Source organism: Otolemur garnettii, unplaced genomic scaffold, assembly GCF_000181295.1.
Source record: "Otolemur garnettii isolate 467f Iridium unplaced genomic scaffold, OtoGar3 scaffold00058, whole genome shotgun sequence".
NCBI lineage: Eukaryota > Metazoa > Chordata > Mammalia > Primates > Galagidae > Otolemur > Otolemur garnettii.
In genome coordinates this window covers 4,022,189-4,032,115 of record NW_003852453.1, presented here as the reverse complement: position 1 = coordinate 4,032,115, position 9,927 = coordinate 4,022,189, and the positions used below count along the sequence as shown (strand labels likewise).

Genomic DNA, 9,927 nt, shown 5'->3' with positions numbered 1-9,927 from the left:
TCAGTGCTTCCGGCAACCTATTGATCACAGAGGGACGAGCCATTTAATCTCATGTGCAAAGTTAGAGGGTTGGGGACACACTTTTTCCTGCAAGTTTGGCCTATGGGCTCTGAGCTTGTAAATCTTCCTTCGCGCACCAGTGCTGGGGTGCCAAGAAAAAGGATTATTTATGAATGGGATTCCCGGGTGTTCTGCTCCAGATTAATCGCTTTCCATCCTACTTAATGGAGGCCTGATGTGTCAATGGTGGAGAAATGAATCACGGCTACACAACTTCGATGAAGGGTGAAAACTCAGAGGAGGCATGCGTGTTCCTGAAACGTCACTGTACGAGCAGGCCAGGGTGGTGTCTGCAGGACCACCAAACGGTGAGGGTCTGCAGTTCTGCAGGGGACGGCTGTGGGGACCAACAAGTGCAGGCTTGCCCTGGGGCCTGGCAGCACCCCAGAATGCCACCCCCACCCCCAGCCAGCAGTACCTGACTTTGTTACTTCTCTTGTTCCGGGGAAGCAGGAGCTCAGATCAATAAGCTGCGTTGACTGAGGTGCCTGCAGCTCGGCCATTTCTCAGGCCAGACACTGATGGTCCCTATCACTGGCAATAAAAGTCTGCCAGAGACAGAACCGGGGCTCATCCCTCCGTGATGAACACCTCCCGCACAAGCCTGCAGCAGAAAAACCATTTCCAGGAGGCAACGTGCTGCCCGCCCGCCACCTGCCCTCCCGCTTCCCCCTCCACATTTCCTTGTGCTGTTCAAAAGATTTTCCCAGGCTCGCTGGCGCTGGCCAGGCCACCTCAAAGGATCATTCCACCCCCTCTGTGTGTTGTGCAGAATGGGGAATCTTTGCTGCTGGAGGGTTTGTGGCCTCCCTCCTCCAGGGAAGGTGTTAGGAAGACCCACTTGCCATCCAGACCCATTTCGAATTAAATTACCTTGGAGAGGCCAGACTTCATCCGTCCTTCCTCATTTGGGGGAGAAGAAAAGACATTATTTTTGCCAAACTAGCTGCTTACAGTACTGATTTTTTTTTCCTCCTCTTTTTTTTTTTTTTTTGAAAAACAAACAAACAAACAAAACCAAAAAAAAAAAAAACATTCTGGCTGTTCCAGGATCTAAGTATTCTGCCTCCTTGTCCCAGGCAGGCATTCCACGCTGGTCTCCATTAGAGCAGAGTGAATAATGGCCAAAGAACGGGACCCAGTTCTGAAACAGAGACCACAGGCATCCACCTGAGGGGGCCTTTTCTGCCACCCTCCCCATACGCACATGGAATGGGGGTATAAAATAGTTCCGCCCGCAATATCCTAGTGTAAAAGGCAGAGGGACAGTGCCAGGATATGGGGGGAAGCCCTCGCTGGCCTCCAGTTTGAGCTCACACCACTAAGAAGCTCTTCTGGGCCTTATAGATTAGAAAAATAATGTAATAAATTTGTTTTGACTCCGAAGTTAGTTTACAGAACCTACAGAATATTCCAAGTTGGAACTGGGGAGAGTGTTCACAACAGGAATTACCACCCAAGCCAGAGCTCCTCAACTTTAACACTATTGGGATTTGGGGTGCCGAGCTTCTTCATTGTGGGGGGCTGTCCTGAGCCCAGCAGGGTATGCAGCAGCCTCCCTGGTCTCTACCCACTAGGTGCTGGTAGCATCCCCCAATGTGACAACCTAAAACATCTTCAGATATTGCCAAATGTCCCTGAGAGTGGAAGTTGCCCCTCGTTGAAAACCACTGCTCTAAGCAAACATGATCTAGAGAAATGCAAATCAAAACCACCCTGAGATATCACCTAACCCCAGTGAGAATGGCCCACATCACAGAGTCCCAAAGCTGCAGATGCTGGTGTGGATGTGGAGAGAAGGGAACACTTTTACACTGCTGGTGGGGGTATAAACTAATACAACCTTTTTGTAAGGAAGTATGGAGAATCCTCAAAGAACCCCAAATAGACCTCCCATTTGATCCTGCAATCCCATTACTAGTCATCTACCTAGGAGAAAAAAAAAATCATTTTACCATAAGCACATTTGCGCCTAACTTATCATTGCCAAAATGTAGAAACAACCCAAGTGTCCATCAACCCATGAAAGCATTAATAATCTGTGGTATACTGCACGGAATACTATTCAGTCATAAAAAGAGATGGAGGCTGGGCAGCACCTGTGGCTCAAAGGAGTAGGGCGCCGGCCCCATATGCTGGAGGTGGCGGGTTCAAACCCAGCCCCAGCCAAAAAAAAAAAAGATGGAGGCTTTACATTTTTTTGTATTAACCTGGATGGAGTTGGCGAAGATTCTCCTTAGTATAGTATCACAGGAATGGAATAGCGAGTATCCGATGTACCCAATACTAATACAAAGCCAGTAGACTAACTAATACACACCCACACAAGAGAAAAACTCAATTAAATTCAAGTTGCGGGGAGGGCAGAGGAACAAGGGGAATTGGTGTGCTCCCACCTAATCCCACAACGTACCCTCCTGGGTGCCAGACACAACTACAACAGGGACTTTACCTAACAAATAAAAACAATGTAACCTAATCATTTGTATCTTCATATTAATCTAAAGTTTAAAAAAAAGAAATTGATCTAGAGATAAACACTCCAGAGCCCGAACAGTTATCACGCATGTCATCAGGCTTCTGAGAGAAGGAAAAGAGATCTGAGATTTCATAAGACAATTATCATCATCATGGCAGAAGCCTCCTTTTCCTGAGTGTCTAACCCAAGCCAAACACATGCCCGGTCCTCAACATGCAGGCTAATGACTCAGAGTAACGGGCAGCCAGAACCTTTGTGTTCACCACACGCAGGCAGGTGCCCTGGCCACACACAGGAGTGAAGGGCAGCCCGCTTCTTCTGCCCCCGCAGCCATGCGTCAGGCTGGTGACATTTCCCGACACAGGATGAGCTGCAGAGCTGAGTCATGCTGTTATTGGAGGATCACGAGCTGGGGTGACCACTGGCCACTCGCACCTTCACGACACAAAGAGAGGTCCATGACTGCCAGCAGCAGGGCCCCAGAGCTCATCCCCAACTCTGACGCCCAGGCCCTGCCCTGGATCTTCGAATTCAGAATCTTCTTTCCAGCAAGATCCCAGGTTATTTGTGAGCACAGTAAAGTCTGTGGCACTCCTCTGCAGTGCGAGGCTGCTAGCATCTGTCACCATCATTTTTGAGTGGGCACAGATGGACTGCAACACCTCTTCTCTGTCTGAATTCATTCATTCAATAACTATTGAGTGCCCATTGTGTGTCCTGCCCTTGAGGGGTTGATTGTCTGGTGGCCTCTTACCATGTCCCAGGCAAGTGACTTAGATAAAGTCACTTGGTTTGGACTGGGAGCAGTGGTCATGCCTGTAATCCAGTACTCTGGGAGGCTGAGGAGGATGGATCACCTGAGCTCAGGAGTTTGAGACCAGCCTGAGCAAGACAGAGATCCCACCTCTAAAACTAGCTGGGCATTGTGACAGGTGCCTGTAGTCCCAGCTACTCAGGAGGCTGAGGCAAGAGAATCACTTGAGTCCAAGAGTCAGAGGTTGCTGTGAGCTATGCTGCCACGGCACTCTACCCAGGGTGACAAGGTGAGAATCTGTCTCCAAAAAAAAAAAGTCACTTGGTTTGCATAAGAGGAGAATAAAGGAGAATAAAGCTCTACCTCATTACAGGACATGGGTCAAACCCTGCGGCTAATAGACAGAATAAGAGACTTAATTCAGACATCTTTTCCTGAATTGTGGCTATTTCTACTCCCCCTGTAGAGGGACTTTTCAACAATACTCATCAGAGCCAAAATAAGGAGCAGAGGTTTCTGCTTATCGTAACTACTGAATCATACTTAAGGCAGGATCGGGGGCTGGAGGTCACTCAGACTGACAGCTGGCATCAGTCACGAACTCATCCAGAATTAGAAGTTCAAAGACAGTTTAATTCACTGGGCTGGGGCGAGATTTGCTCTAAGGTCTCCACCAGTTTCATCAGTTCCAAATGAAAGGCATTTAAAGACCACCCATAAAAAAAATACAAAGCAACCACGGCTCCTGAGATTTTAACAAGTCTGTACCCTCAAACTGCGTCTTCCTAACATCTTAAATCAAAATGGAGTCAAGATCGTGTCCCTGCTGTGAACTCGAATGTTCTGCCCCCAATTCCTTCCTCACCTGGGCTCTCTAAACTGGAAACCTAGCTTGTCGTGTAGCTTCATTCAGTTTTGTTCTCTTATGAAAATGTCACTACACCCAGTTTTAGGCATGGGCCAGCTTCAAAGCTCCATGATTCCAGGGAGATCACTCAAAAGCCTCAGTTTTCTCATCTGTAAAAGGGAAAAATAGGACACTTCATCCAGAGAGTTCCTAGGACAATTTACTGAGCTAATGTGTGTACCAGGCTGAGCCCAAGTCCCAGCAAACACATATCCAAAGACAGCTACCTTCTCCTTCACCTTTTACTGCAAACATCCCAGAGTCTGCGAGGACAGACGGCACCCCTTGGGTCTTCGTAAAAGTCCTCCAGCCCAGGAGGCTGAGGGGAGCTGGGAGGAGTGTGTAGGAGGCAGAATACCATTCAAATACAGGGCACAAGGCTCAAAGAGGGGCCCTGGCCCAGATGCCAAAAACAGAATGTGCTGCTATTTGGCACATGCTCAAAGTGGGCTTTCTGCAATACCCAGGAGAGTAAGAAGACAGCCGTGAAGGAGTCTGCACGGACACCTGATATTCTTCTGGTTCATCAACTCAAAGAATGCCCCACAAGCTGAAAATGCCAGATGTCCAAGCTTCCCTTGCAGCTACGGAGCAGCCTTCAAATGCCTCTGACCAAGACTGCGCCTCCAGAGCCAGGACCTGGAAAAGATCCACTCTGCTGAGGAAGTCACAGGGATGGGAACCATGGCCAACAGCCACATGCCACCGTGCCCTGTTCTCACGGGGTCAGCAGTGAGATTGTTTCCGGTGATAATAGGGATGTCCCCTCAGCACGTTTTCTGGGGCCTGATGCTTCATAGGGAGGTCCTGATGTTCTGGCTGTCCTGAAGAGTCTGAAGCTCCCCGAGGTTTTCCGTAGGTCATTTATCTGAAGACAGAAGTGCACCTCTGACTTTCCCTCCACTGTGGCTACATAGGTGCTCCAGACCCTGAGGTCCTTGGAACACACCCATTGGAGTCAACTATGGCATAACTAGGGTACCCATGTGAATGCAGATTCCTGGATTAGAAGCTCTGAAGTTCTAGTTCAGAAATACGCATTTTTACTGAAGCCTTGCCTTCCTGTTACGCACACTGACGTGTAAAAACCACTGGTCAATGGCTCCTCCCAACCTCTCACATAGACAGCTGTTAACATCTGTGGAGCTCTCTGTGATGAAAGGAGGAAGCTCTCATGACTAGAGGCAACTGGTCCTGGGGATGCTGGCTGCCCCAGGCCCTACCCAGCTGCCCGGATCCCTAACCAGAACCATTATCTCATAGAACTCTCCCTGCCTGGCCACCATACTGCTTGTGAAGTTCTGGGCTATTCCAAGGCTACTCCAACAGTGGCCCATGGACCCTGTGATCTTTGATTTATTTGTTATCAGTCAGACATGCTATAACTACACAAATTAAAAGTAAGCACTGAAAAGTTACTTCGGAAATTTGCCAGATAATTGCATGGTTGCTGAGCCTGTAATCTATAGTACCAGACTGAGGTTACAGTTTGTGAGATTCTGTTTTCTATCTAATTTTTTTCTAGTAATATATTTTTATTGTATTCCACAAAAGTATTGGTCCGTGATGGATGGGTGGGGGGACCAACTGGTTCTTGACCAAAGATGGTCCTTCACCACTAGTGGTCCACGGCACACCAAAAAATCATCTGGTCTGCGAGCCATAGGTTAGTTTGAGGGTCTGAGTGGTCTTGGTCTAGTCTTGCATCCTGAATTCCCTCTGGATGTGCCTGTCACTGAGATCTTTTCTGTCTCACCACAGATAGGACATCTAATTTTGAGACTAGATTAGTACCTGACATTCAAAGGTCTTCTGTCTGCAGGCAGAATAACAGAAAGAGTCATTACTACCTAGAAATCCAGGGAAAAGTTGGTGCTCTTCCCAGGACCACTGCAGGTGGTTCAATGCCAGCCTAGTCCCATCCCCAGCCCAACCAGTGCTCATTCCCAGATCCATGTGACTGGGTCCCCAGAGATCTCTTAGGGTTCAAGTATTCAAACATGACAGTGACAATTTCCGCTTTCCCTTTAAATTCTTCAAAGGCAACATCGGTTTCCATCGGATTCCAACAGTTTCAGAGAAGAGAAACTCAACTTTTCATCAATGTCATTGAAATACAGTGGAAATATACAGAAGGGCACATATGTAAAGTATACAATTTGATCAATTTTGAAATGGGTATGTAACCAAAACCATCAGCACAATCAAGACAATAAATATTTCCATTATCCTCCGAGGTTTCCTTGGGCCTTGACAATCTCTCCCCCCTTCACCCCCGGCAATCCCTAAACCACGAATTTGCTTTCTGTCCCAACAGATTAATTTTGCATTTTTAAAGATTTAAATAAATAAAAGCAAACTGTATGCCTCCCTTCTGTTCTGGCTTCTTTTATTAAGCATAATACTTTTGAGACTCACCTACAAGTATCGGCAGTACATTCCTTTTAGATTTCCAAGTAGTATCCCGTTGTACGGATATTCCACAGTTTGTTTTGTCCATTCTACTGGAAAAACCAATTCTGAGAAAGGAAACTTCATTTCCCCAATCTTCCTGGAAGGGTAACAACAGGAGGAAGAGAGGAAGAAGGAAAACAAGGAAGGAGCAGACTTCTCGGGGCTCAGTCTCGCCTCAGAGTCTTTGCACTCGCCCCCTGCGTGGCCTACAACGCTGCCCAGATCTTGGCAGAGGGAGCCCTTCTCCTCACCGGCATCTCAACTCTCGGGTCCTTCCGCAGAGCCTTTCAAGATCACCATTTTATCTCGCCGGCCTGACAGGCTTCCTGAAATAGCAAAAGTGCTCAATAAATATTGGTTACATGAATGTGTGGGAGAATGAAAGAATTCCCGGGGGAAAGAACACTATAGATTAAACTGTATTTTTTAAAATTATAAATCCTTTTGTTTTCAAAATCCCAGAACTCCCTGATGGAGGCCCAGACCCGACACGGCATCACGGAGGCCCGATCTTGTTTAACACAACCTCAAGGAAGCCAATCTCAGTTATCCCCACGGCACTGGCCTGCAGCAACTTTCCTACAAATCATCGGAAATGCTAAATCATCTTTAAATCCCCCTGATCATGGCCACCAGGAACTCTGAGGGACACTCACTCATGCATAATTTACATACTGCCAAGCTCCTAAGAGCCTCTAAATAAAGCCCCCCCACCCAGCACTCCCAGACACTATTTTTGAGGAGGACATCAAATGACAGATTAAATCAAGTCTGCTGCCCCAACACCAGGAAAAAGAGAAGCCTCAGCCTTGGCTTGCTGACATCCACGAAGGTCTTAAACTACCTCTGCTGTCAGGTGTCTCCCAGGGAAGCCGTGATTGCTCGGAAAACGGGAAACGGGACAGCATCCGCTGTAGCCGCTCTCATTTCACACAACAGCTCCACTGTGAACAGGTATTTTTGCTCAGATTTTCTTTCCCTTTCCAGATTCTAACCATATAAAAAAGGCGTTTTAATCTCAAAGCACAGGGAGGGAGTTTCAGGAGGGCACTTTGCATTCTGCCTGCGAATGTTAAGTTACATTTAGTCACAGCGTGGTTAATAATACTTAGAATGAGCTGGTCAGGACAGCAACGTCAGAGGCTCTGAAGCCAGACCGCGCAGGCACACACCTCTGAGGGCAGAACAGACTGATAGGAGGATTTCCTCTCCCAGCTACTAGGCTGGGCTACAGAATCCTCTATGGTAACCAGGACCACGACTGATTTGGGGGAAGCAAGCAAAAAAAAAACCAGAAAAAAATGAGGCCTTGGATGCCACTAAGTGGGGTTCCTACCTTTGGAAACCCAAAGAAAAACAGTACCTGTTTTATTGTGTTGTTTTCTGCAAAACTCAGAGGAGTATACATACCTAAATATGTCAGCCAAATAAAACAAACAGATGATTACAGGCTGACACCTGAGAGGCCACTTCCATGTCCGCCAGTGCTCATGAACCTTCCAGAAGCATGAAGATGATCTGTCCCTGGCCCCAATGACTCGCAGGCATGACTGGGCTTAGGCTTGTGCACAAGCTCTAGTCTCAAATTTATTAGTTGGCATGCCTGTTCAACTGTTAGAAATTCCCTGCGATCAAACGTGCTTTTGCCCTGCCCAGTATACTATTCCCTTCTCTCTTAACACTGAGCCAGGCAATCGCACACTTCCAGGAAATAATCTGTTTGATTCATTGCCTAAAAGCAAGAAAAAGATTGACAGTGTCTGTCTCTCATTTATATCCGCGATGCCTGGCCCATAACTGTGCAAAGCGAATGAATAAATGGATGGATGAATAGAGAATGATATTTTAACCATATGATATCATTTCATCCTCATAACACGGTGGAGTAATAACAGTAATAGTTAAGGCTTACATTGTGCTAATTATATGTCAGCCACTATTGTAAAGTCTTCATTAATATTAATTCTTCCAACCCTCAGAACTCTAGGAAATAAAGACTAATATTATTTCTACTTAAGGGACGAAGAGACTGTTGTTGGAGGCATGGAGAGGTCACATTTCTAGCAGGAGGAGAAGCTGGCTCCTTGATACATGTTCTTCAGTGCTATGTGCTTCTCCATTAGATATGTGCTTCTCCATTTTATGTAGCAAGAAACAGAAGGTAGCAGCAATATTAATTTGAGCAAGACTCCATAGAGACACACATCTAGGAGAGGGTTAAATGATAGAACCAGGATGTGTACCCAAATAACCTGATTCTGAGTCTCCACTCTCAATATCTAAGTAGCACATGTGGAGCCAACGTGGCCCACAGTAAATATCTGTGATGAGCATAAGAGAGGCTGGACCCAGGGCTGAGATAATAGGAACTGGGTGGCTCAGCTGCTCTCCCAAACTGGAGCCCAGGAAAAAATAAAAAATAGAAACAACCCTGGAAGATGTGAGCTTTATCCCAACCATCCTGAAATCATTTTATTTTGGTTGGAGAAGGAGAAATGCGTCCCCAGAGCGCCCGTTACAGCCTGACCAAAGGCCACTGCAAGATTTGAACAAAAGTTACATGCTCCACAGCCCAAGCAGCGTCCTGGGGACGTCTTCTGCAGGACTGGAATTTACCTTGAAATATGTGGAACAGTCTGGGGAAAGTGGGGAAACCCTGGTGGAAAGAATGGAGGCCCGGACAGCATTTATAGTCGGGAAGTGGAAGAAAGGGTTCGGGGCTAAGTCCTAACATCAGTGTGTAAGTTTGGGGTGATGGCTTAAGAGATATCTGCTTCTTTTTTGAGATAGGGTAAGAAAGCAGAGAGACACAGGTTTGGCATTGGGAGATGTTGGTCTCAAATTTAAAACTCTATTAAACTGGATGATTTGGAGAGAACAGTGTTGTTACCGTGACTAGAGAGATAAGGATAAAAATTGAGAGGAAAAAGAGATAGTGCAATAATTAAGGAAACAAATGGGGAGGGGGAGAGAGGGAGAAGAGATGGGTGGGATATTTCCTCCCCCCTTTTCTTTGGTGCCTTCCTTCCTGGCCACACATACGAAGCCGAAAAGGAAAGGACACAGGTTTGAACTGAAAAGGTAACACAGTGTTGAGAACTGAAGTTTGTGATGGGGACAGGGTAAAGAAACAACTGTGACTCAAACTGTAGCCCCAAGAAGAAACATCTCTCTCCCTCTGGAAAAAGGAGAGAAAGAGAGGGAGAGAAAAAGGGAGAGAGAGGGAGAGAAAGGGAGGGGGGAGAGAGGGGGAGAAAGAGAGAGAGGGAGGGA

At 46.8% G+C, this 9,927-nt stretch overlaps 2 long non-coding RNA genes across 4 annotated transcripts in view; both read right to left on the bottom strand.

Moving 5' to 3' along the window:
* The window catches only part of LOC111726243, a 1,231-nt gene extending 208 nt beyond the window's left edge, over window positions 1-1,023 (bottom strand). The window contains exons 1-3 of one of the 2 annotated variants that reach the window (XR_002774067.1): window positions 934-1,023; window positions 479-608; window positions 18-397 (exon numbers count right to left, since the gene is read on the bottom strand). This is a non-coding gene — a long non-coding RNA (uncharacterized LOC111726243). Of the gene's footprint in view, window positions 1-17; window positions 398-478; window positions 678-933 lie in introns of those variants that run through there. The other variant, XR_002774066.1, reaches the window with a different exon arrangement.
* Window positions 1,024-1,106: 83 nt separating this feature from the next.
* The window catches only part of LOC111726242, a 14,111-nt gene continuing 5,290 nt past the window's right edge, over window positions 1,107-9,927 (bottom strand). Inside the window, exons 2-4 of one of the 2 annotated variants that reach the window (XR_002774065.1) lie at window positions 6,619-6,980; window positions 4,159-4,310; window positions 1,107-1,204 (exon numbers count right to left, since the gene is read on the bottom strand). This is a non-coding gene — a long non-coding RNA (uncharacterized LOC111726242). Of the gene's footprint in view, window positions 1,205-3,607; window positions 4,311-6,618; window positions 6,981-9,927 lie in introns of those variants that run through there. The other variant, XR_002774064.1, reaches the window with a different exon arrangement.